Genomic DNA, 24,329 nt, shown 5'->3' with positions numbered 1-24,329 from the left:
AAAGGTAAGGAGCATCATAATTGTGTTTTTCGGAAATTTCTAGCTCCTAACTAGAAATAATCACACAATAACAGGAGCTAGGAGCTTCTAAGGTGAGAAGCAATTTTCGGAGGGGAATAAATTGGAGATGGGGGTGAAGGAGGCAGTGGAGGGAGACAGAGGCCACTGAGGAGACAGCAGAGGGTACAGCAGGCTGTCCTGGCCCAGAGCAAGGCCTCTCTTACTGGGACACTATATTTTCAGAGAACAGCTCCATTAAATATTGATGATAAGACTGTGATGGCTCAGAATTAAATTCCAATCCTGTTTTACTTTTATGGGCTATGCCACATAAAGACTGAGGGGGAACATCTGGGCGACTGGGCCACAGGGCACATGTTCACAGCTGGAAGAGATCACAGATGACCTAAGTGAAATTAGCTGCAGGGTGGCCACCTGCACGGCATTTTCATTTCTCTGAAATTCTTTCCCTTGCCCACATTGACCTGTCCCATGACTCTCCACTTAAAACTCGATTTTTTTCTTTCAAGTCTGTTTCCGTAATCTCTTCTCTCTCATAACACTCAAGTTGGTTTTCATTGTGTTGGTGGTACACGTGCACACACACGGAATGAGGACCTGGCAGCCATTTGTTCAGCTGATGGTGAGTTATCTTGCGTTAGGATATTCCTAAGTACAATTAGAAAGGACAGGAAATGACTCCAGGGCTGCCAGGTTGTATTTTGATTTGGATAAGTGGCTTGAGTCAACCCAGATGGTGATACTTCACGCAACAGTATTTGTTTTAAAAGTCTTAGGAGAAATGGTACTAATGACAATAGGTTGTGTTTCCTGAGCCCTTACCAGGTGCTAGACGCCTTTCAAAACTCTTGTATCTATTAGTTTGTTTGACGAACTGAGTTGCAAAATTGCGTCACACAAAAAAAATTCTTAACATTTCTGACAACCAATAAAATAACGAAAGTAGGATTTAAAGCGGTGACCTATCATCTTATTCCATGAATAGTTCTGAAGAAATATACTGTTTACAAATTTAAAGTCTACACACATACGTTACATGTATATAGTCAATAATAATTCAGCTCTCAACTCCTGGATCTATTTTGAGTTTAACCTTTAAAAACTTACAAAAGGAGCAAGATGACATATGTGCTTGTTTGTAATGTAAAAGCCATATTCTTGAATAAAATGTAAAAAAGGAATTAATTTGGTCCTTGAGATTACTAGTGGATATAAAAAGTAGACATGAGTGAGTGATTTCAGATGTTATAATGTCAGTGTGCCAGCATAAACCTCCCGATCGATGAATTAATAACTTACTTTTCCTAACTCTTATCTTCCAAGCTGATAGCTTAGTTTCAAATATAAAGTGGTAATATATCATGGAGCTAAAATTCATTCCAAATTTTAATATGCTCTATATTTCTGCCAACTCTTTATTATTTTAAACATATTAAAACCTTACGTGAACATTTGTCATTTTACTTTCAATACTCTAAAGACTTAACTTGTCAAGTTCAGCTGCACTTTATGGAGAAAAGTATGTCAGAGATATAATAGGACATCAAAAATCCTCATGACATGAAGTCCCAGTGACCCCACATCTACAAACTTTCAAAAGCCACAGAAGAAAGAAGAGCAGACCCAAGGTTAGGTGATAGGCCATGGTTGGTGGGAAGTTAAAGGGACAATTAAAAGGAAGGAATCATAAATAAAAGGAGCAGGAATAATGATTTGGAACAGCAACTGGCTGCCCTTAACATGCTCCTCTCGCTGCCAAGATCCAGCTTCAGCTTCTCTCTCCTTTCCCTCAGTACCTCAGCTGAGAAATCAGCAGCAGCCCATCATTCTTTGCACAAACTTTTACAACGGTACATTCCTCACTGTTTCATAACTACTTGTTTCCAGTCTGCGTCTTCCTCAAAACCATGAACTCCTTAGATATTCTTTGTTTTATTCGTGGTCCACATGCTTATCCCAACCAAAAGGGTGAAGTCTTTAGTGCTCACTATTTGTCAGATGAATGAAAACATACGTGAACACAAGAATGGAGACAGGTGTCTAGGCCAGCAAGAGAGAGAAAACCTGGACCACAGGGAGGAGGAAACCCCACTCTAACAACATACATTTTCCAAGCTTCATGGTCTCCAGAAGCCTGGCTTTTTCCTCCTTCATTTTTCTTATTGATTTAACATTTTTCATTGAGAAATAAGTTACATACCATACAATTCATCTACCTATAATCAAAAGCACAAGGAAATGTCACCTCATGCCCGTTGGAATGGCTAATGTCCCCAAATGATAAAATATCCAAAAACGATGAATGTTGTCAAGGGTGTGGAGAAAAGAAAACTCCCGGATGCTGTTGGTGGGAATGCAAACTGTACAGCCTTCATGGAAAACCACGTGGAGCTACCGTATGATACAGCAATCCCACGTCTGGGTGTGTATGCACAGGAAACAAAATCAGTATTTGAAGAGGTATCTGGACTTCCACATTCATTACGTTATTCATAATAGCCAGGCAATGGAAACAACCTAAGTGTCCATCAATAGACAAATAAATAAAGAAAATGTGGTGTGTACACAGACACACACAGCAATGTTATTCAGCCATAAAAGAAACAAATTCTGTTACGTGTGACAACAAGAAGGACACTGGCGGGCCTTAGGCTAAGTGAAATAAGCTAAACAAAGAAAGACAAATATTACAGGAGATCACTTATAAGTAGAATCTAAGAAAAAAGGACGTAAAACTCATTGAAATCGAGTAGAACAGTAGTTGCCAGGGGCTGAGGAATGGGGTAATGTTGGTCAAAGGTTACAAACTCTCAGTTATAAGAAGAATAGATTCTGGGGCTCTAACATGCAGCATGATGACTACTGTTAATACAATTGAGCACATACTTGAAATGTGCTGAGGGAGTCAGTCTTAAGCATTCTCGCCACACACACGGAAGTGGTAACTATGTGTGAAGGAATGGATGTGTTAATTAACTTGACTGTGGCAATCTTTCCCCAATGTATGTGTAAGACGTCACACTGTATAAAGTATTATTATTCATTATTATAATTCTATTTATCAGTTATACCTCATTCCATCTCCTGCACATGTAGTAATAACTCAGTTGACCTTGGCATCCTCACAGGATTGGTTCCAGGAGCCCACAGATACCAAAATCTGTAATTAGAAAATAGTACTAATTCCTTCCATTTGTATAGAGTTTTACATAAAAGCATTTTCACACACACTGATGCCCTGCATTCTTTGAGTTATTCTTTGAGTTAAGTTATTCAGATTTTATCGTCTCCATCATCCCTATCCGATACCTGAGTTTTAGAAAGGTTAAACTACTCACAATCACAGATGATTTGGGGAAATGCTGGGTTAGCCCCAGATCACAGGGGCTAGGATGGGGGTTCATTTTACAGGGCTGTGCAAACCGTCCCTCTCTCTCCATGGACGGCTATGCTGACATGACCCCAGGACCTTTTCGTCAAGGATCCTCTTTGGAGACCATTTTCAAGAATGTACTGTGGGAAACACTGGACTTAATCGTTGAGTGTTCATTTGGAAGTGCTCCTCATATTAGACAATGCTAAGTAGATACTGGTGAGCAGAGCAGACACAGTCCCTGCCCTCTGCATACTCTGGGGCACTCACAGTAATTGGCATGACAAGGACACTGACCATATGCCTGTCCCAACAATGACGGAGTCGATGCTACCTCACGCTGTGATCTGCCCTTTGCCAGTGACTATGTCCCCGTAAAAATGGCAGCAGTGTACAATTTAACAGGAAACTACCTAATAATGTCAACTTCTCTATATTTTAAATGGCCATTTTTAAACTAAAAAAAAAAATTATCTTTTTCTAAGCATTTTTTTTTTTTTGAGAAAGAGTGCCATGGTGTCAGCCTAACTCACAGCAACCTCAAAATCCTGGGTGCAAGTGATCCTCCTGCTTCAGGCTCGCAATAGCTACAGGCACCTGCCACAAGGCCCAGCTAATTTTTCTATATTTAGTAGAGACAGGGTCTTGCTCTTGCTGGTCTCCAACTCCTGAGCTCCAGTAGTCCTCCCACCTCAGCCTCCTAGAGTGCTAGGATTAGTCATGAGCCACCGTGCCAGGCCTAAAAAAGCAATTTTATTTCTGTCAATAGGTTTGAAAATAAGGGATTTTCCATACCCAGGTTTATAAGAAAAAAAAATACATCCGGAGTCAGAAGAACGATAAATCAACATCGACTGAATCACTAAATGTCGGGTAAATGAACGAGGCAAAATCTTTCTCCTTGATTTGTACACTGACTACAGAACGGGTACGTATGACAGACGTTAGGGTCTGATAAAGTGAATGTCGTCATAAAGGTGCGGAATGAGCTATAGGCAAGCACCAAAGAGGTGGCGCCCACATCTGCTGCAGGAGGGGTGGGGGGAGGTGAAGGGGCAGAGAAACACAAAGCTTCAGCTGAGCCTTGAACTAGGAGCTGAGGTTAATGGCTAAAGTCTTCCCCAGAATTACCGTTCTGATTTCTTTTACCAGCTTATTTTCTGAAAACAAGGTTCTAGACTCCAATAAAAATATATATGTTGCTTCTGATGACCATCACTGGGGACTAAAAATGATTACAGGCAGGGATTTCTGAGCCTGTGTCCAACCTTGTATTCCCCAAAGACAGGGATGTCTAAGGAGTCAGAACGAGGCATCGAGAAGTTACAAGGATGTGAAACATAGAATGGTATTCTCTTTCCTCTGCGTTGCTACGGTGGGTCTCAGATTATCATCTCCACAGTATGTCCTTCAGAGACTGGTTATAAATTGGTTGAGAACCTTTGAATCTTTCTCCTTAGCCCCAACTTCTCTCCTGAGCTCTTCGTGGATGGCCCATCTTTTCGTGGACATTTCTACTTGGAAATCTTACCATCGTCTCCCCTCCCACTTTCATTGTCTAAAGTCACATCATTTGCCCAAATCAGGCTTCTCCTTAGGACTCCTGGTATTTTAATGGCACCACTGTTCTCGTGGTAACTGTGCTGTAAGGCTCAGACATGGTGGAGTTTTCTCTGCTGTCTACCCACACTCTTCCTGCCTATCATTCTCTCTTTGGCCGCTGCCACTTTCCTAGCTTAGGTCTGTCTTGCCTACCTCAAACAAGGTTGATAGCAATAGATCACCTCACAAGCATTCCTGATGCAAATCTTTCCCTTCTTCAATCCACTTTGTATACTGCAACTGAGCTAATGCTCTGAATACAGAAGTTGTATTATGACTTCCACTAGGCGATAGGATCCAGACTTTGTAAACTCATCTCTAACGACTCCTCTTTCCCAGGACGGATAGGACACAGGCAGAAAGCTTTCTGCCTCTGGGAATTGACTGGCCATGACTTTGGTTCCAGATTCATCTCGCTTGTGAAACTTTCTCTCACCACTCTAGCCCAAAGTGACCCCTGCTTTCTCCAAACTCCTGGAAGTTTTTTATCAGCTCCTCTGAAGAATCCTAGAGGCATCCATCTCAAAGCTGTAAGCCACAAGAGGGTTCACCTGATCTAGCACCTGCCAGCAGGAGTCAGCTCTTTTTACTGATGAATCAAGGCTGCCTCAAATACATTCCTGACTGTTCCCTAGTTTTCTCTATGGGTGTTACCATGGAATGTATACAGTGTATGAAAAAACACGTATTCTCTTTCCAACTACTTCATAACCTCTTGAAAGAAAAATACTTTTCTGATTCTTCCATAGCACTTAAAACACAAGTACTCAAGTACATACTTGAGTATTTAACTGACTTTAAGTATCTTCAGATCATGGTTAAAGATGGATAATCCATTTTTTCTCAGGGCTGAAGGAAACCTAAGTTCAAATCAGAAAGAAACTTTAATTAGCTTCCTTCTTATTTTCATGCTTTTTGGTCAGTACAGTGAAACCACTCTAACTTATTGTTTAAATATCCTCTTGGGGGCTTCTATTTAAATGGTGGTTAAAATAGTTGGCTGTAGAAGTGTGGCTGTCTGTTAAGGTTTTCCTGGGAATGCGTGTTTGTTCATGAACTCTGAGGTACTCTTGACCTCAGAAACGTGCTTGCGTTCCCCAAGCCTAATGGTGCAGGACGAGGGGAAGGGGAACCAGTGGAAATCCACCGTGTGGCTGGAGCAGGAGGAGAGGGGTGGTGCTCCCATGGGAAGAGAAGGAAAGGATAAAGGCGCATGCTCTCACCACCTTCTGATCAACAACCTCATCAGAAACGAAGAAATGAGCAAGTGCCCTTCAGTACATATGTAACTATTTATAAATTATAGACATATACTATGTTGATTGATGCTATCAATAGTGTTACAACTTCAATGTCTTTCTTTTTCAGATAAAAAGTAAACACATTCATACCACACTTTGGAGATCACGGGGATAAAGTCTAGAATCCACAGCTAGAGGCTGGTCCAGTGAAGCTACTGACACAATGCAGGTTAAACCTAAAAATAATACGCCATCAGCCCAGGGAACAAAACAGAGTCTAATATAAACCCGTATTCACATTTCAGTGTAGGATATAAGAAGCCATTTTCATGAAATTAATTCACTTTGGAGAGATGTTATTCCCAGAATATCCCAGAATTCTGACACTCAGAATTATTTTTCCTCTTTCCCTCCTTTTTTCTTTTCTTTTCCTCTTTTTTTTTTTCCTCTCTCTCTCTCCCCCTCCTTCCTTTCTTTTGGAGCAATAGGGTTTTTGGTTTGTTTTGTTTGAGGGTGGAAGGACAAGGCAGAGAAGAAAGAGAAAAGCTTAGAATACAAGTGTGGAAACAAGAAAACTATCTTTACCCAAGCTGAAAGCAACTTTCATTTTTTAAAGAAGATAAATCTGTATATAAGTAAGAGAGACACATAATATTTCCATGCACCCTTAAAGCAATGCTGATGGTCAGAAATAGTATCTTCAGATCATCTCACTGGGTTTCAAACCCATGAGACCTGCAGTTTTCGAAACGGTGCCCTTGACCAACACAGGGGATGTATGTGTGCGAAGCTTTTCCAGATCTGGGAAATGCTTGGTTTTTGATATTTTCTGTCAGCTTCAACAGCTCCATAAATAAATTCTAATTATTTCTCTTTATGTATTATTTTAAAATGAAGGCCAAATCTAACTCATTGCCCTCTTCTTACAACACTCACAGTTCATTTCTTCCAGTTGAAATGGTTTTCCTACATGACGTCTGGCACTCTGAACATGTAATAAAGCCATCAAACGGGCCCAGGGCAGTGATTTTCATACGGAGAACTCGAATGAAATGAGTGCCAGAAAGTGCAATAACATGCAGTTGCTCTTTCAATGGGGCACAAAGTATGTACCGGGAAATTCCATTTAGTGAAGATTTCAGAGCACCCTGGAAAAAATATTATCAATCTCTCCCAGGTTGCAGCTACCGTTTCTCAACCTTGTTCCTTGTCACTTGCAGGTCCTGCCGACATCACAACGTGAAACCTCATTCCTCTGATTCCCAGTTATGCAGAATTATGAATTTCTGATGGGGTGTACCTGACATTTATCTTTGTTTTTAAACATGACAGTTTTATTGAAATATAATTCATATACTACAGAATATATCCATCTAAAGGATAAAATTCAATAGTTTTTATAATAGCATTTTTTTTTTCAGGGTAACAAAGAGAGATTTTACTTAGGAAGAACAAAGAGAAACTTTGGAGCACTTCCAAAGAGAGTTGGAAGTGGGTCCCTCTCCTGAAAGGGACAAGGTGAGGGAGACAGAGGCACAGGCCTGCAGGGGTATCAACACCCCATTTGAAATTGGCAGAAAGTCTTGTCCTGGCCTCTCTGCATCTCCAAGCAGTACTGTTCTTTCCTAGTGGTCACTGAAGGTCTCTTTCTAGTATTCATTGGTTACCCAGGTTATCTCATACCTACACTCCTGGTTCAGCAGACCGGGTTTTCCTCCCACCTCCTTGAAGCCCCTTTCTTAACTCCCTTGTCATTCCCTCTGAAGACATGTGGTCCCGAAATCTTTAAGGGAAAATAGACGATGACTGCTCTTAACCACTTTGTGCTGTCAAAATGTGATGCTGGCCTACCTATCAAGGACCTTCCTCAGGTTCCTTTTTCTAAAGGGGCTTTGGGGGTCAGAAGTTTCTGGTCACTTGGTCAAACGTTTTCAACAGTATTTGCTGGAATCCCTGAATCACCATCGCCATAGCGTGGAACTGCTGAAACCTGGGCTCTGATGTGGACTGTGGGGAATGCAGGGGTCCTCTGGGGGTCTTTTCCTTGGGGTTTCTGCTCCAGAAAAAGTGTTGAGGGTTTTCCTCCCAGGTTTCGCAGCACCAGAAAAGATGCTGGGGGTTAAGGGACCCAGTTTCCCAAACCCAGTTGACCTGGTTCGATTACTTGGCCAAGCTAGAACTTCAACTTACCATTCACAGTGGTAAATGAAAGCAAAAGTGAGTGGAAACTGAAAATAAAACTGGGCTGGCACAGGCAGTGTGCATAGAAAGCAAAAGTAACCTGCACCAGTTTCAGGGCAACAGAGACATTTTATTTAGGAAGAACAAAGAGAAAAGTTTAGAGCATTTCCAAAGAGATCTGGAAGCGAGTTCCTCTCAGGAAGGAGAAAAGGTGAGAGAGATACAAGAGCATATTTTAAAAGTCAGGCAACCACCACCATAATCAATTTCAGAACATCGTCATCATATCAAAAAGAAGTCCCACACCTGCTAGCAGGGCACCAGACCCAGGCAGCCACTCAATTTACTTCCTGCCTCTTTAGATTGCTCTGCTCTGGATGTTTCAGATAAAGGGAATCACAGCATGTGGCATTCTGTGCCTGGCTTCTTTCCTTAGCATAATACTTCCGAGGGTCACCCGTGTTGCAGCATAAACCAGGACTTCCTTTCCATGACTGAATAATATTCCACCGTATGGATGTACTACCTGTCATTTATCATTCCTGAGTCAGTAGACATTTGAGTTTTTTAGCTTTTCGTCTGTTATGAATAATGCTGCTATGAACATTCCTGTGTAAGTTTTTATATGGAGATATGTTTTAATTTCTATTCTGTATGTGCCTAGGAGTGGACTACCTGGGCCATAAGACAATTCTATACTAAATATCAAGGACCTGCCAGTCTGCTCTGACATTTGCCTCTCCACTATCTACAATTTGTCAATAAATTGATGAAGTAAATAAGAATGCAAAAAAAAGAATATTTTGCTATTTTTGTAAAATAATTTCCAAAGTTTTAGCACTATTTGCATAAAATAATTACCTTACTAGTAGTAAATTATTCTGTCTTACGAATCAAGTCCAGGTGATGTTAATGTACAACATAACATTTGCTCAGCTGCTCATTTGTACTACTGAGCACCCTGAAAATAAACAAAAAGGCGTTTACTTCATTCACATTTTCCATCTGCCTTCTCTCTGATGATCCTGAGTTATTCTATTTATCTTTGGAATTTAAGGGTCCTGAGATACATAAACACATCAATAGGCTTTTGAAAAAAATATACATTCAACTTTTTTTTTTTTGTTTGTTTGAGACAGAGTCTCACTATGTGGCCCTGAGTGGTCAATACCACCTTATCGGTTATTGATCATTTATACTGTTTCCTCTTTCCATGTTGAAGATGCTGACTGTTTATGGGCTCCTCTGGCTCAGATTCGAAAAGGTAATTGCATCCTGGGAATCACATGACTTTTAAGTCAGTCACATGTTGAATCTGTCCCTGTGAAAGTTTGTTCACACTTGTGCAAATGACATATACATTAGGGTTCTCCTTGGCTTATTGCCTTTGTTAACCAAGAAAAGTGGCATCTTCTAGTAAATACCTTTTCCTTTCTTTCTTCTTTTTTTTTTTTTTCGTAGAGAGAGAGTTTCACTTTATCACCCATAGTAGAGTGCCATGGTGTCACACAGCTCACAGCAACCTCCAACTCCTGGGCTTAGGTGATTCTCTTGCCTCAGCCTCCAGAGTAGCTGGGACTACTACAGGCGCCCACCACAATGTCCGGCTATTTTTTTTGTTGCAGTTTGGCTGGGACTGGGTTTGAACCTGCCACCCTTGGTATATGGGGCCGGCGCCCTACCCACTGGGCCACATATGCCGCCCTAAATGCCCTTTTCTATAGCTAATTCAGAGTCATTCATGGTTGTATCATCTAAGAGATAGGTGGACAGCACGTTCTTACGTAGGAATCTGATCTCATCAGAAATAACCAGACATCCCTCCAACTTCCTCTGGGGGGCATGAACCTTCTCTATTTCTCAAGGAGGTAGAGAACAGAAGAGCAGCCTACCACTTCTGGAAATTCATCCACAGTTCTCACATGCACTAAGCAGAGGCCACCCAGTCTGGCTGTGAATAGTATCTGACTACTTTGCCAGACCGAGTGAAACAGATCCACCAGAGAGGCGCTCCTGCAAAAACAGCAGCTCGTAACCTCAGTGTGCTCAGAGAATCCCACTTTCTCCTTCTGTGCAATTCACCCTGCATACAGACGTGACATTTACAAGAAGCAGCAGTTTCTAGTGCTTGCATCTTCTGCTAAGATGTAGGTAGCAAACACAAAGGGAGAACCATGACATTGCAGGTCCTGTCAGCTCAGATTTTACTAAGTAGAAAAAAAAGGTCGCTTATAGATCGCTTTTTCCCCCTATGGCAAAAAAGTAAGTTGACCACCCAAGGGACCACCCAAACTGGTCAACGTACTAAGGTGGTCAATGTAAGGAACGAGGTCTACTGTCCTGATCATACATGTGATACGTGTCCGGTCTGTGCAAAGAGGAGGTCAGTGCAGGGAAACTGTCAACCATGGAGAAATAATCAGACAAGGAAAAGGAACGACAACCTTCATTTTTGGTAATGGTCACTTTTAAAACTCTTTTCAAAACTAGCCAGTAGTCAGAATAAATTGTAATTTGGGGGAAGAGGGGAATCTGACTTTTGGGAATAGTATGCATGAAATTATGTATCCAAAAAGTTCAATGGGAAATGTTTTGCTCCTGTGACCGAAAAACAGTAATTGTGCTGTTTTCAAATACCCAAATGGTGGCCACAAAGTTTGTCTTTCTCTCAAGCTTGTCTGGATCCATGCCTTTGTGTCTCTCTTGAAATACTACTTTTTTGTAGTAATCTTCTTTTTTTAACCACTTTTTCACCATCATGGGATAAACAGTAGAGTTTCCAAAATGATTCAGGGAGGTTGAGGTTGAATAGATAAAACATAACTCTGGCAAAGAGTGTTCACTGCAGTCTGATCCTGGAAGCTTTGTGTTGGCAGGACACCGCTGTAGTATAACTCGGTTTGGCAAGCCTTGTAGAAAAACAGGACCCTTGACTATGATACAGTGTAAATATACTGACTTCCTAAAACCCTCAGTGGGCGTGTGGGGAGACAGTGCTTTGACCCACACTCTGCTATGTACAACCAAATTAACTTGAAAGGTAATTGTTCGGTTCTAATGCTTTTCATAATACAAAGAAAGAATAGACCCCACACCCTTGCTAAAACCTTCACAGTTACTGTCTGAATTCCTGTGGTGTACAAAGGGGAGGTGGTATTCAAAAGAACCCACTGCTGGTGGACTCTGAATAAAATGAGAAGTCTCCAAGGCCACGTACGTTGGTCAGTGGACAAAATAAGCATAAATTGGAGCAAATAAGTACGTGAAAATGTTGAAAAGGGATTTGTGAGGAGACATTTTTTGGAACAGCTCTATTTCCCTTATACGGGTACAAAGACCATTTCATGAGTTCAAACAATTTTTAAAATGACCATGCCGTTGGCTGGGCGTGGTGGCTCACACCTGTAATCCTAGCACTCTGTGAGGCTGAGGCAGGTGGACTGCCTGAGCTCACAGGTTCAAGACCAGCCTGAGCCAGAGTGAGACCCCATCTCTAAAAATAGCTGTGGGTTGTGGCAGGCACCTGTAGTTCCAGCTACTCGGGAGGCTGAGACAAGAGAGTATGACGCCACGGTACTCTACCAAGAATGACAAATTGAAACTGTCTCTAAAAAAAAAAAAAAAAAAAATCACCATGCTGTACCTAAATCTCATGACAATAAAGTAATGTCTTTTGCTCTACTGTATGGGGGAAAACATTCAATAACTTTTATCAAAAAGTTACTTTCATTGAGGGAATACTGTACATTCAGTACATTCATAAACCATAAAAAAGAATTGGTGGCTATAAACACAAAATTAAATCATTTTTCTGTTCCCAAAGAAATGACACCTGGGCAGAGGAGAAAAACTGCTGCTTATATTTCTATTTATCCTTCATGGAAATCATACTAAAACCTATCTAATTAAATATTATAATTAAAGTGTAACCAAAAGTTACACATTTCTACAGATGATTATAGCAAGTGTGTATGATTTCAGAAACCAGAGGAAAAAGTGTTAGCTAAAAAATAACTTTAGTGTAAGAGATTATCTTTGAGGCTGGGTTGAGAGAAAATAAGCTCTTCTTGTTGGTGGGAAACTAAGGGCAGACATCAAAAGTACCAGCAAGTGTTTTGAGGGGGTCTGCAACATAATGAAAAGTTCTGCAATGCTGCAGGTTGCTTCAGGGGCCACCACAAAGAGGCTTCCAATAGACAGCAAACTCTCTCTCAGAGACTCCTAAGCTGAGCTGCTCTCCTAGAGGATGGGGGTGCCCCTTGGGAGCCCCCTCAAGAGATAACTGGTGGAAGGAGAAGCAGGTGACAGCCTCCAGCAGCCTCCCCTTTGGGGTCTGCCACAGTGATTGCTCCTGCGGCCATGCTGTTCTGGGTCTGAACTGGCCAATAGTGCCCAACATAGCGCTCTCCTGACAGGCCGGCTCTGCCCCATGTCTCAGGGCAATCTGAGACCCTTCCTACTCAACTGTCCTTCCTCCCTCCTCTCTTCAAAGGTGTCAGGCCTGCATGGCAGCCTGCGGGCTCTCGGTGTCCATCTTGGCTCCCAGTCTCTTTCACAGATTCCCCCCATCAAACGTCTCACACTTATAATCCTGTCTTGGCTTCTGCTCTCCAGAGGACCCAAACTTGGGCTGCACCTACATTCTTCCAGGAGAAATGGGATGCAGGGCCATCTTAAAATGAGGATGTCTGGGCCACCTTATCAAAACAACCTGAGCTCTCCTGCTCAGACCTGGTCCCCCAGCTCTGCTGCAGAGTAGTTCATAACACCCCCATACTAACTCTGATTTAGATCTAGCCAGGAATTGGTCTATCTTTTTAAGTAGCAGATCCTACTTACAATAGGATCCCTAACAATCCCTAACAATATTTAAAAATATTGTTACTGACGGTAGTAATATTGCTAAAAAAGATTATTTCCATTGGGCTATATCTTAGAACTTGGAAAACTTTTTCACTCATTCAATTTCATTTTCTCTCTCTTTTATTCTCATGTCACTCGTGTGTTAGGTAAATCAATAGACAGAATATTTAATGAAAAAATAAGGCACAGATTGCCTTCACTTGTATTAGTAGACATTTATGTTCTATAAAGGGATAACAATGACTAATTATTAATAACAGGTCAAAATGAATGATTAAAATACAAGGACTTTTTTATTTTAAATTCCCCTGTTGGCTTCTATGACATCACACCCACCTGGTTCTCTTCCCACCTGTAGGATCATCACTTATCAGGCTGCTTCACTGGATGGGTAGATCCTCTATCCACCGATTTCATTTTTGATGTTGTTGTTGTTGTTGAGACAGAGCCTCAAGCTGTCACCTTTGGTAGAGTGCTGTGGCATCACAGCTCACAGCAACCTCCAACTCCTGGGCTTAAGCAATTCTCTTGCCTCAGCCTCCCAAGTAGCTGGGACCACAGGCGCCCGCCACAACTCCTGGCTATTTTTTGGGTGAGTTGTTATTGTTGTTTGGCAGGCCCAGGCTGGATTTGAACCCACCAACTCTGGTGTAGGTGGCTGCTGCCTTAGGCGCTGGAGCCACAGGTGACGAGCCCATCCACCCATTTCAAGTCAGAATCTCCTGTATTTCTGTCCTCGACCCTGTAGCCTGCTTGCTCCCTGTAGGAGATCACATCCATCCTCGTGTGTTCTGACCATTGCCCCTCCAGTGGACCCAGACTCATGTTGCAGTGACCACTGGACATTTCTACCTCGATGTCAGAGTACCTGTGGTCAGCTGCTAACGGCCCCCAGAGATATCAGCTCCTAATCCCTGGAATCCCTAAATGTTACCGAATTTGGGAAAAAGAGCCTTTGCGATATAATTAAGAACCTGGAGGTGGGAGGGTGATCCTGGATTATTTGGGTGGCCCCTGAATAGTGTCCTTATGACAGAGAAGCACAAAAGAAAATGCAAAGTGACCCCAGGAGCAGAGACTGGGGTAATGTGGCCAAAAGCCAAGGAATGCCAGGAGCCACCACCCGTTGCCAAAGGCAAAGAACAGATTCTATCCTGCAGCCTCTAGAGGGAACATGGTCTATTTACACCTTGATCTTGGCTCAGTGAAACTGAATTTGGACCTTTGGCCTCCAAGACTGTGAGAGAATAAATTTCTGTTGTTTTTAAGCCAGGGAGCTTGTGGTGATTTGTTACAGCAGCCACCAGGAAATGGACACAGGTATTGATTCGGACAATGGTATTAAAATGGACAATGGTATTGATTTCTTAGGGCAGCTGTAACAAAGTACAACAGACTGGGTGACTGACAACCACAGAGATGTATTCTCTCACAGGTCTGGAAGAGGGTCCAGGGTGAGGGGTTGGCAGGGGTGGTTCCTTCTGAGGGCTGCTGCGGAGAATCTGCTCGGCGCCCCTCTCCCAGCTCCTGGCAATTCCTAGCAATCTGTGGTGTCCTTGGCTTCTGCTACATCAGCCCCCATCTCCGCCTCATTTTCATAGGGTCTCCTTGTGTATGTGTGTCCTTTGTCCAAATTTCCCTTCTTTATAAGGACACAAGTCATCCTGGATTAGGGCCAACCTTACTGACCTCATTTTAACTTGATTATCTGTAAAGATTCTATTTCCAAATAAGGTCATATCCACAGGTGCTGGTGACCAGGACTTCAACATTTTGAGAGGGGGACTAAAATTCAACACATAACAACTACCCCAAATTTACACGTACAAAACAATTTATCCTCCTTAAAAAAAAGCTGCTTTCTATATTGAACTTTAAAGAAGACAGCACCGCCATTGATGGAGACAGAAGTCTTGTCGTTATCCTTGACGTCTGAACTAAACATTTGATCCTGCTTACCCCATGTCCTCAGCATTCACTGGCTCTACCAGCTGCTCTCCACCCCTTCAACAAAAGCCTTTGAATTAAGGGTGTGAGTCGCCTCATCTGCATGATTGCAATAGATTCTGATCTATTTCCCTCCAGTCTTTCCCTTCTCACATTTGCTCTCCTATCTGCTCAGCTCTTTGTGAGAACTGTGTCTCGTTCATCTCAGAATCCCAGAACGCACACACAGTGCCTGCCGTGGACAATACTCAGGGAATCCTGATCACTGAATTCTTTCAAGAAACTGCATTACATAGACAACAACAAAACTGTACCATCTGCAGTTGTCTGTAGGATTCAGAAATAAACTCCCTTATTTAAACAAATGTTATAATGATATTTCTTAGAATGGCATTTTACCAAATGTTTCCTTTTGGTAGCAGGGACATCTTGTATATTACTGTGTTTTACATGCCATTAGTTAAAGAAGTAGGCTATCCCAGAGGAAAGATGGTATCCTGACCCTGTGACTCATGGTTTCTTATCCTCCCTGGAGCATCTGTAATACTCCTCTATACCTCTGATTAGGCTTTTCATTACATACTGCTTAAACTCTTCAGTTTTTTTTTCCTTGGGGGGGGGGATTATGTCTTTTCTCCCATCTAGATCATAAGTTGCTCGAGAAAAAGAATAATGGTGCATATCTCTGAATGCCCAACTATGATAGAGTGTTAAGCAGAATAGATGAATGAATTTCATGTTAACTGAATGAATTTCATTGGCATCAGTGTTAGCTCATGTATACACTGATTAGGGAAAAAATCCTGCGATGTGCACCATTGCGCACAAGCTTGGGTTCTAAAATCAGATGGACTTGGTTTCAATTTCTGCCACCTACTGGCCTGCACCTTTGGGCAATGTATGTAACCTCTTTAAGCCTCAGTTTCCTCATTTATAAAGTGAGATTCCTCCCTGTAGCAGCTCCCTTATAGGGCTGCAGAATAAAGTGGAGATATAGCGTGCAGAGGGAGGAGGCAGCTCCTGACCCGTGGTAAGCTTTCACTAAACAGCTCACTTTCACCCTCAAGGTTTTCTATTTCTTCAAGGGCTTTGGGTGCTGCTCCTGGGAACCTCTTTTTCAGCAGCCCCATCTCTCCCTCCTCCTCACCACCTTGACCATCACCAAAGAATATTTTTTTAAACAACCTTGGAAGAAATCCTCTCATAATTTTGTGCTTCCAAGTGTTGGCTCTGGCAGGATTCTGTGGGAGGACAAAAGATCGACTGCTATTCTCCCTGACAAAACCAAAACTCTTTCCAATCAAAGATCAGATCTCCAGGACTGGCTTTCAGATTTATTTTTTGAGGTTACCATGTTCTGCCAATGTTCTTTTTTGTGTTGTATTTCTTGTCCACTGAACTTCACACCTGTTCCTCCTGCTACACAAGTGCCTAAACGCCTTGGCGACGCACCATGATTTCCAAGTGGAGCACGGAGGTAGGAAAGGTCGCTCTGACTGTCCCACCAAAGAGCACCTCTCAGGGAAACAAGGTCAGAGGTCCTGACCCAGGGGAATTCAAAGTTAATATTTTATAAGTTGAAAGAATGTAACCAAAAGACATCATTCTAAAAAGCAGCAGGAAACTAGAGTCATTTTTTATTACACACTGCCAAATCCATCATCTGATACACAGAGCACTTCTGAACAACAAAGAGAGGTCTCTGGGGTTTGGTAGTTTATTTTTCTTCTTTCTGTCCACCAGTTCAACTTCCCTTAGTAAGAAGTGACAGTGGATTTAGCAAGCGAGAATTCTGAATTTTTGTCATATGATCCTTGTTGCTGGGCTTATTTTAGAGATCACCAAAGGCAGGAGCATGGGAGAAGACCTGAGAACAAGAGCCGTTCGTGGCCAGGCTGGGCACCTCCAGAATGTGGGATTCAAGACAGGAAAGGAGAGAGGGAAGGAAGAGAAAGGAAGGGAGAAGAAGAAAAGGAAAATGAGGAGGATGAGGAGGAAAGAAGATGCAGAAATGACCAGCTCACCTCCCTTGCCCCTCAACACACACAAACAGCACACAGCTGTGTTGCTGGGAGTGGAAGCAATGGGCACACAGGATGCACGTCCGTCAGCGTGGAGCTTCCAGAACAGCAGAGTGCTAAGTTCTCCCTCCTCTTCTCAAACTTAAATAATGCCCCAGCGCTCAGGCCTCAGCCCTCATCTGCTCAGTCTGCACTCCCTTCTTACACGGTCTCACTCAATCCCCGGGCTCGATGCCAGAGACCCCCAATTTTTATCTTCAGCCACAACATCTCCACTGAGCTCTAGACTCATGAAATTATATTCCACTAGATGTACAATATGTACCTCAAACTTGACATGTTTAAGACCAATTGAAATATGCTCCTCCCTTAGGCTCCACAATGCCAAGAAATGTACCCGTTCCCCATGATGCTTTAGATCAAGCAGCTAAAAGTCACCCTCCATCCCACTCTCCCACTGACACCCGTATCAGCAAGTCCAGGCAGCTCCAGCCCCTCCTCACCTTATCGTTTTCCAGCATCTCTGGGTCTGCTATTCCAGTCAAAGATACCATGGCCTCTCATGTAGTCTAGGGGCACAATGTCCGGCAGGTCTGTTTTCCCTTGGGGAGTCAGAGTGGCTTATGTTATGCAACATGTCACTTCTTTACTTGAACCCTACAGAGCCTTACCAAGACTCCAAGAAGCTCCCCAGGGAATGCCAGGGGGTCTGGACTATTCCAGTCCCTTCAACTCTTGACACCAGCTCCTCCACCACCCTTCTACCTTCCACCCTATCCTAGCAACATCTGCCTTAGTTCTGCTCTTAGAACATTCCAGACTGTGCTCACCTTGAGGACTTCTTACTCCCCACACCCTGAGGCTCCAATGTGCTTCTTCCAAATCACAGCATCTTTCTCTCCACTCCTCTGCTGTTCCAACACCGCCTCCTCCCAGAGGCCTGTCTTCACCACTCCATCTAAAACAGCCACACATTGTCAGCACTCCCTAGCCCCCTGTCCTGTGTTTTCTCCATAGCATTTAATACTACTTGAATTTTTTATTTTATTTATTTTTATTTATTTATTATTTATTTTTTATTATTGTTTCAGGTTAATTTGAGGGCACAAAGAATTAGGTTATAATGTTTGCATTTGCTAGGTGGAGTCTCTCTTATAAATCTATCCCACTCCAAAAAGGTGTGCCATATACCCTAACACTGTGCCCATTAAGTGGGAGCACAATCACCCACTCCCTCCTCCCCTCTCCTCACTCCCTTGTTCCCCCATCCCCAACCTTGAATTGATTTGAGTTTTTCTCTTATGTGGACATGTATTGGATCTTCTACTGGCTTCATATTAGTATTGAGTACATTGGATTCTTGCTTTTCCATTCTTGTGATAATTTACTAAGAAGAATGTGTTTCAACTCTATCCAGGTTAATACAAAAGATGTAAGGTCTCTATCTGTTTTAATGGCTGAATAGTATTCCATGATATACATACTATTCATGATAGTATGTATCATGATATATTCATGTATGTATATCATGATATATTCATGTGTGTATATCATGATATATTCCATGATATACATACATTAACATAGTTTGTTAATCCACTCCTGGGTTGGTGGGCATTTAGGTTGTTTCCACATTTTGGTGATTCTAAATCGAGCTGTGATAATTTTTAAAAGTTAGTTTATTACCTTTCTTCCCATCTGCCATGAGGGTAGGAATTTTTCTATCTCTCTAGAATTCTCTCTCTCTAGAATTTCTACCTCTCTAGAATTTTTCTACTGTATTCCCTAAACAGAGTCTGGAGTATAATAGATATTCGGTAAATATCATAACAAACAAATGTTGAGCCATTGGGAATGGCTAGAAAGGGCTTCCTGTAATCAGAATTTGGAGTTTGTTTTTTTTTCAAGACAGGGTCTCAAGCTGTCGCCCTGGGTAGAGTGCTCTGGCATCATAGCTCACAGCAACTTCCAACTCTTGGGCTTAAGTGATCCTCTTGCTTCAGTTTTTCTATTTTTGGTAGAGACAGGATCTCGCTTCTGCTCAGGCTGGTCTCAAATTCGTGAGCTCAAGCAATCCACCTGCCTCAGCCTCCCAGAGGGTTAGGGTTACAGGAGTGAGCCACCGCACTCAGCCTTCTTTTCTTCTTTTTAACATTCAAGTCTTTTTTTAAAATGTCAGTTTAATATGAGGGTAGAAATGATTAAGTTACAATGTTTGCATTTGTTAGGTAGAGTCCCTGTTGTAGTTGTGTCCTGCCCCAAGGCATGTGCCCTATACCCTTACATTGTACCCACTAGATGAGAGCAGGCCTGGAGTTTTATTTTCAAAGAGATGAAGGATACATGTTGGCTGGAATCATACTTGAAGACCACCAATGTTCCTGATGTTACTCCCATCACAAGGATTCTCATCTCAGACCACACATCACCTTTAGACGAGGCTCCTCAACCACAGAGAAAAACTGCTAAAAATCACTGTGGCCCATTCCACGAATGTCTCATAGCTAAGTGGAAAGCTACGCCGGAAGATAAATAGCAATGAAAAGCACTGGGATGCTGTAATATTATAAAAACGGTACAACATATTTTAATGACACAATACTTGAATGTATCGAGCACAATCCAGGCAGGGAATGAAATCGGCCCGAGAGGCTGGCTGGGTTAAAAGGGCCTTGCAGTACATCCTATGAAGCATTTTACTACTTTTCTGAATTAAACTTAAGCACAGAATGGAGATAAACCATCTGCCTCCCACGGTGCTCTGTCTCGGAGAGGTAGTCATGATGGCAGCCCACTGTAGCTGTGCTCACTCAGCTCTCAGTAAAGACTGAGGGTAGTTTGGGGCATTAAGCTGACTTTAAGTCTCAGTGATGTAAAACACCCAGATCTCCATCTTGCACACTGCCCAGTTCTACAATCTTCATACAAAACACAAACCCCTTGCTGGTTTAAGAGTTCCAGAAAGCACCGGGGAGTCTGGGCCAATCGTGTGCTGTGAGTAACTTGTGCTCATAAACCAGGCCCACACAGGCAAAAACACTTTCCACAAGGAGGGAAAAGCTGCCCAGAAACATCCTCTGGAGAAATGCTCAATTGGCTGGGCCGTCCCTCCAGTGCTGGGAATAGCAGGATGACTTCTGAGTTACCACTGGAGGCTTCCCTCACCTCCGTTTCGAAAGGTCACAAACCCACTTGGGTTAAATGCTCTCGCAGCTTACGGGAAACCCGCTGGCAGCTGATGTGGTGTTTTCAGAAAAAACTATGTAATGTGCATGATTTCCAAAAGGCACCTTTGATTCTCCAGTGAACAGCAGCACACCGCCTGAGCTGTGGCCTGCTCACTCTTTGGAGTCTGGAGAGATTGCCTACGAGAAGCAAAGACTGTTTGGGTGGCAAGATCAGCTTTCTACCCAGAGGGCAATGATGAGAGGCAGGTGGTAAGGAAGAGCTATGCAGGCAGGCTCTCAGACTCACGACCCCAGACCAGGCTCCTTCTCCTTGGTCAAGTGCTCAGGGCTTCCGGTTCTTAAATCCAGTATTTTACTGCTTTTTGGCAGCGTTTTCATGGGCGTTTTGTTCAGATGGTGGTTTGTTCATGTTTCTGCAAGTTCTCCTTTGGCAAGGATCAGCTAGGTAATCGCTCTTCCTCTTAATTAGTCTTAATTAGATTATATGTAATAGTGTGGCGTGCACAGTGAGGCCTGCTGATCTGCAGACAAGGAGTGGCTTACCCTGTAAATTAATAGGCCTGACTGGGATTATGGAAGCTAGCTGTGTAAACGGGAACAGAGCCCTCTAAGCCAACAGTCCCTGGCCTGCTGACACAGCTGCACAGTGAACCCAGTCACTGCAGCGCCGAAGGATATTCAGTTACAGTGAAGAAATCATAACAAAGACAGGAAACAGATCAGCACACTCTGGATTTAACACCCTCCCTGGGGAGCTCTGCTGATTTCTAGGCTGCAGATGTTTTTAACCCTGCCTTGAAGAATGTCCGTGTCACATGCTTGAGCTAAAGAACGCGAGTACAGTGTTTCAGCAAAGCGTTTGTATTCAGAAAGCGGACCACAATTGCATTGATTGTGGAGCTCCCCATCTCTCTCTGGAAGGAAAGTGATGCAACTGTCACAATCTGTAAAAAATCTTTTGGTGGAGTTTACAGAAGCAATTGGAAAATGGATGCCCCCAAAGCCTGGTGATTATTTACTTAAAACTAGGTGTGAATGAAAGGAACTGGACTCTTTTCGTCCACAAAGATCTTGCTGGTCCCAACAGTTGAAAAATGTCTCAGCTGTTCCCTACTTTGGGCTCTTTCTGGCTCTCTCCACCACGTGGAGCACAGTGAAAACACGCCTCCTGCACTCAGCATTTGTAAATGTGACTGCCAACAAAAAAAAGGGATCCTTGACTGTTGAAGGAGATGGTGTATCTTACTGGCAGGGTATAGGTAGCTTTCCAAGAGTTACAGTAAGCTTGCAGAATTGAAAATGTATATATTTTTAAATTCTTCTGAGTTACATAAATATGCCTAAGACTGCATAAAGATGTGGTTTGCCTGAGGCATAGCATTTTCTTTGCGGCAAAGGGATCGACCAGACACTGCCAGGAAAAGGAAGACGAGAGTGTTTGATAAACCTCAAGCCCAAAAGTTGGAAAAAGAGAAAAACATTCAGCTCACTTGTGATCTAGTTTTGTCCCATTTGTTATTACTATACCGTTCTACGTTTCTTTAACCTATAAAGTGGGTAATTTTTTAAAGACTCCTCTCGGACCCTCTCAGGACCAGAAACTCTATCACTACTTTCCTAACTTGCCCCTTGCAACCTCTCCCTGGGGACATTCTCCCCCCTGGCTAGAGTGAGGGAGCATAATCACAGCTTACTGCAGCCTCACACTCCAGGTGATCCCCCTTCCTCAGCCTTCTGAATAAGGCTTTATAGGCACGGGTCACTATGCATGGCTAATTTTTCTTTCTTTTTTTTTTTTTTTTTTTTTTTTTTTTTTACTGAGATGGGGTCTTACTATGTTGCTCAGGCAGGTCTTGAACTCCTGTCCTCAATCAAACATTCCACTTCGGGCCCCCCGCCGCCCCCCAAAGTGCTAGGATTACAGGCGTGAGCCACCACACCTGACTAAGGACATATTTTTGCTTCTCATGTTAAAAAAGCAATGATGATTTTAACTGCTACCGAATCGAATCTCATAAACAGGCACATTTCCGGTAATTTAGAGCGACTCTCCTTTCCCCACCTGAGCTGGCGGACTTACCCAAACAACAGAAGGCATGTTCAGCTGAGAAGAGGCCTGGAGGAGTGGCAGACCTGCAGGATGCTGGCGGCCCTTCCCCCAGCCACAGCATCAGCAAACTGACTTTCCTCAGCCTTTGCTTCTGTGAATCAGTGGCTGCTCCAGACCTAGGAGTTGGTGAGAACTAATGGGGTAGCCCCAACCTCTGCGGGATAGGTCTGCCTGCTCCAAAGCCCTCCTTGTTTGGATCCCCTCCTGTCTAAACTGCTGTCTGGCAAAATTCATGATCACAGATTCTCTCTCTGTATGACCACGCTCCAAGATGTCTCTCTCCCAAATGAGGTCATTTCCCCAATTCCTCTCTGTTCCACCCCCACACCTGGTGGAGTTCTAGTTTTGCATAGCGGGTACTCAGAGAAATTGCTATCTAAACAAATAACTGACAGATAGAGCTGGGTCTAATGAGGACTTTGGACTGATTCGGGGCAGAATGTCTCTTAGGTCAGGCAGAAAAGCTCTCCTTGGCCCACCTGCTGTAAGTCTGGAAAGTCACTTATCGTGTGCTCTCCTTGGGAGTGAAGCAGCACCATCACAAAGGTCTATTTCTGAATGTAAGACCACTTGGAAGAGTCAGCACGCACAGAGCCTGGCACACATGTGTCAAATGGGCTTTTAAGTGAAATCATAAATCAGATAGCTTCCCTCACTGAGTGCGCTCTAAGGGACAGATGGTGGAGACATGGAGGGGCACAGTCACGTATAACCGGAGCAGAGAATTCGACCAATTTTGTCTACCTTAAAACTCCACTAAGGCCAGGCCCACAATAGGAGACCCCAGAACAGCTTCCTCTGCACTCCTAGTACAGCAGGTGCTCTCTACGTGACGGAATGCCTTTGTCTACCCTCTCTGCCTTCCAGAAGCTTCAATGGTGGATGTGAAGCCAGGGCCTCAATACAATCTCTTGACTCTCCCATGCCTCCCAGCTGTGTGGTAGGAGAGGATAGCAGGAAAACAATGCTTAGGACCTTCTCAAAGGAGAGCTATTGCTCATAAGGTTAACCCTGAAATCACCCTGGAAATCCAACAAGACACACATGTTCACATCAGATTGCCATCTCTTCCTTAATTATCTTTTTTTTTTTTTTTGGCTGAGGCTGGGTTTGAACCCACCACCTCCAGCATATGGGGTCAACACTCCACTCCTTTGAGCCACAGGCTCTGCCCAATTATCTTGTTTTTTAATAAACCATAATGACCTCACAAGACTTCCCAGGGGGATCGCCCTGAGGCTCTTTCTTTAAAATGGTCAAGTGATGAGTGATGATTGATTAGCCTGCCAAATTCTTCACTTAACTCATCAAGAAAAAGAAGAAGAAAATAGACTCAGCTATTTTGATCATGCTGTGAGCTCAAGTAAGCAGCATCGGTCAAACAGCAAGAATGTTTTTGACAAGAAACTTCATTTAAACACACGTGGAGTCCCTCTGCTGTCATCCAAGAATAAAATCCTGGCTGGGTTGTACCTAATTTTTATTCTTCTTCTTCCATGCTCACTTGGGATGGGCCACAAGAGAGCCCAGGATTCTTCATTTTTACTAAATATGCCTAGTTTTATGGACTTCATCTCACCTTTTGAATTCTCTACCCCCACCCCCACCAAGTTTCATTTTACGCATCAGTGAAAGCCTCAGCCAAGGGGAAAAAGTTTTCTTCCCAATGGAGTGGAACTCAGGAATGTATGTGTCTTGAGGTCTTGAGTCAAGCTAAATTATGTTATCTAGGGATGTTGCCAAAATACAGGTCTGCTCTGTTTTGAATCACGAAACCACTAG

At 43.0% G+C, this 24,329-nt stretch overlaps 1 protein-coding gene across 1 annotated transcript in view; it reads right to left on the bottom strand.

Moving 5' to 3' along the window:
• COLEC12 (collectin subfamily member 12) overlaps positions 1-24,329 on the bottom strand; it is a 186,177-nt gene that overhangs the window by 114,429 nt on the left and 47,419 nt on the right. The window lies entirely within an intron of this gene.

Source organism: Nycticebus coucang, chromosome 19, assembly GCF_027406575.1.
Source record: "Nycticebus coucang isolate mNycCou1 chromosome 19, mNycCou1.pri, whole genome shotgun sequence".
Taxonomy (NCBI): domain Eukaryota; kingdom Metazoa; phylum Chordata; class Mammalia; order Primates; family Lorisidae; genus Nycticebus; species Nycticebus coucang.
Note: the sequence above shows the minus strand (reverse complement) of the source record. Positions and strands in the feature narration are given on the sequence as shown.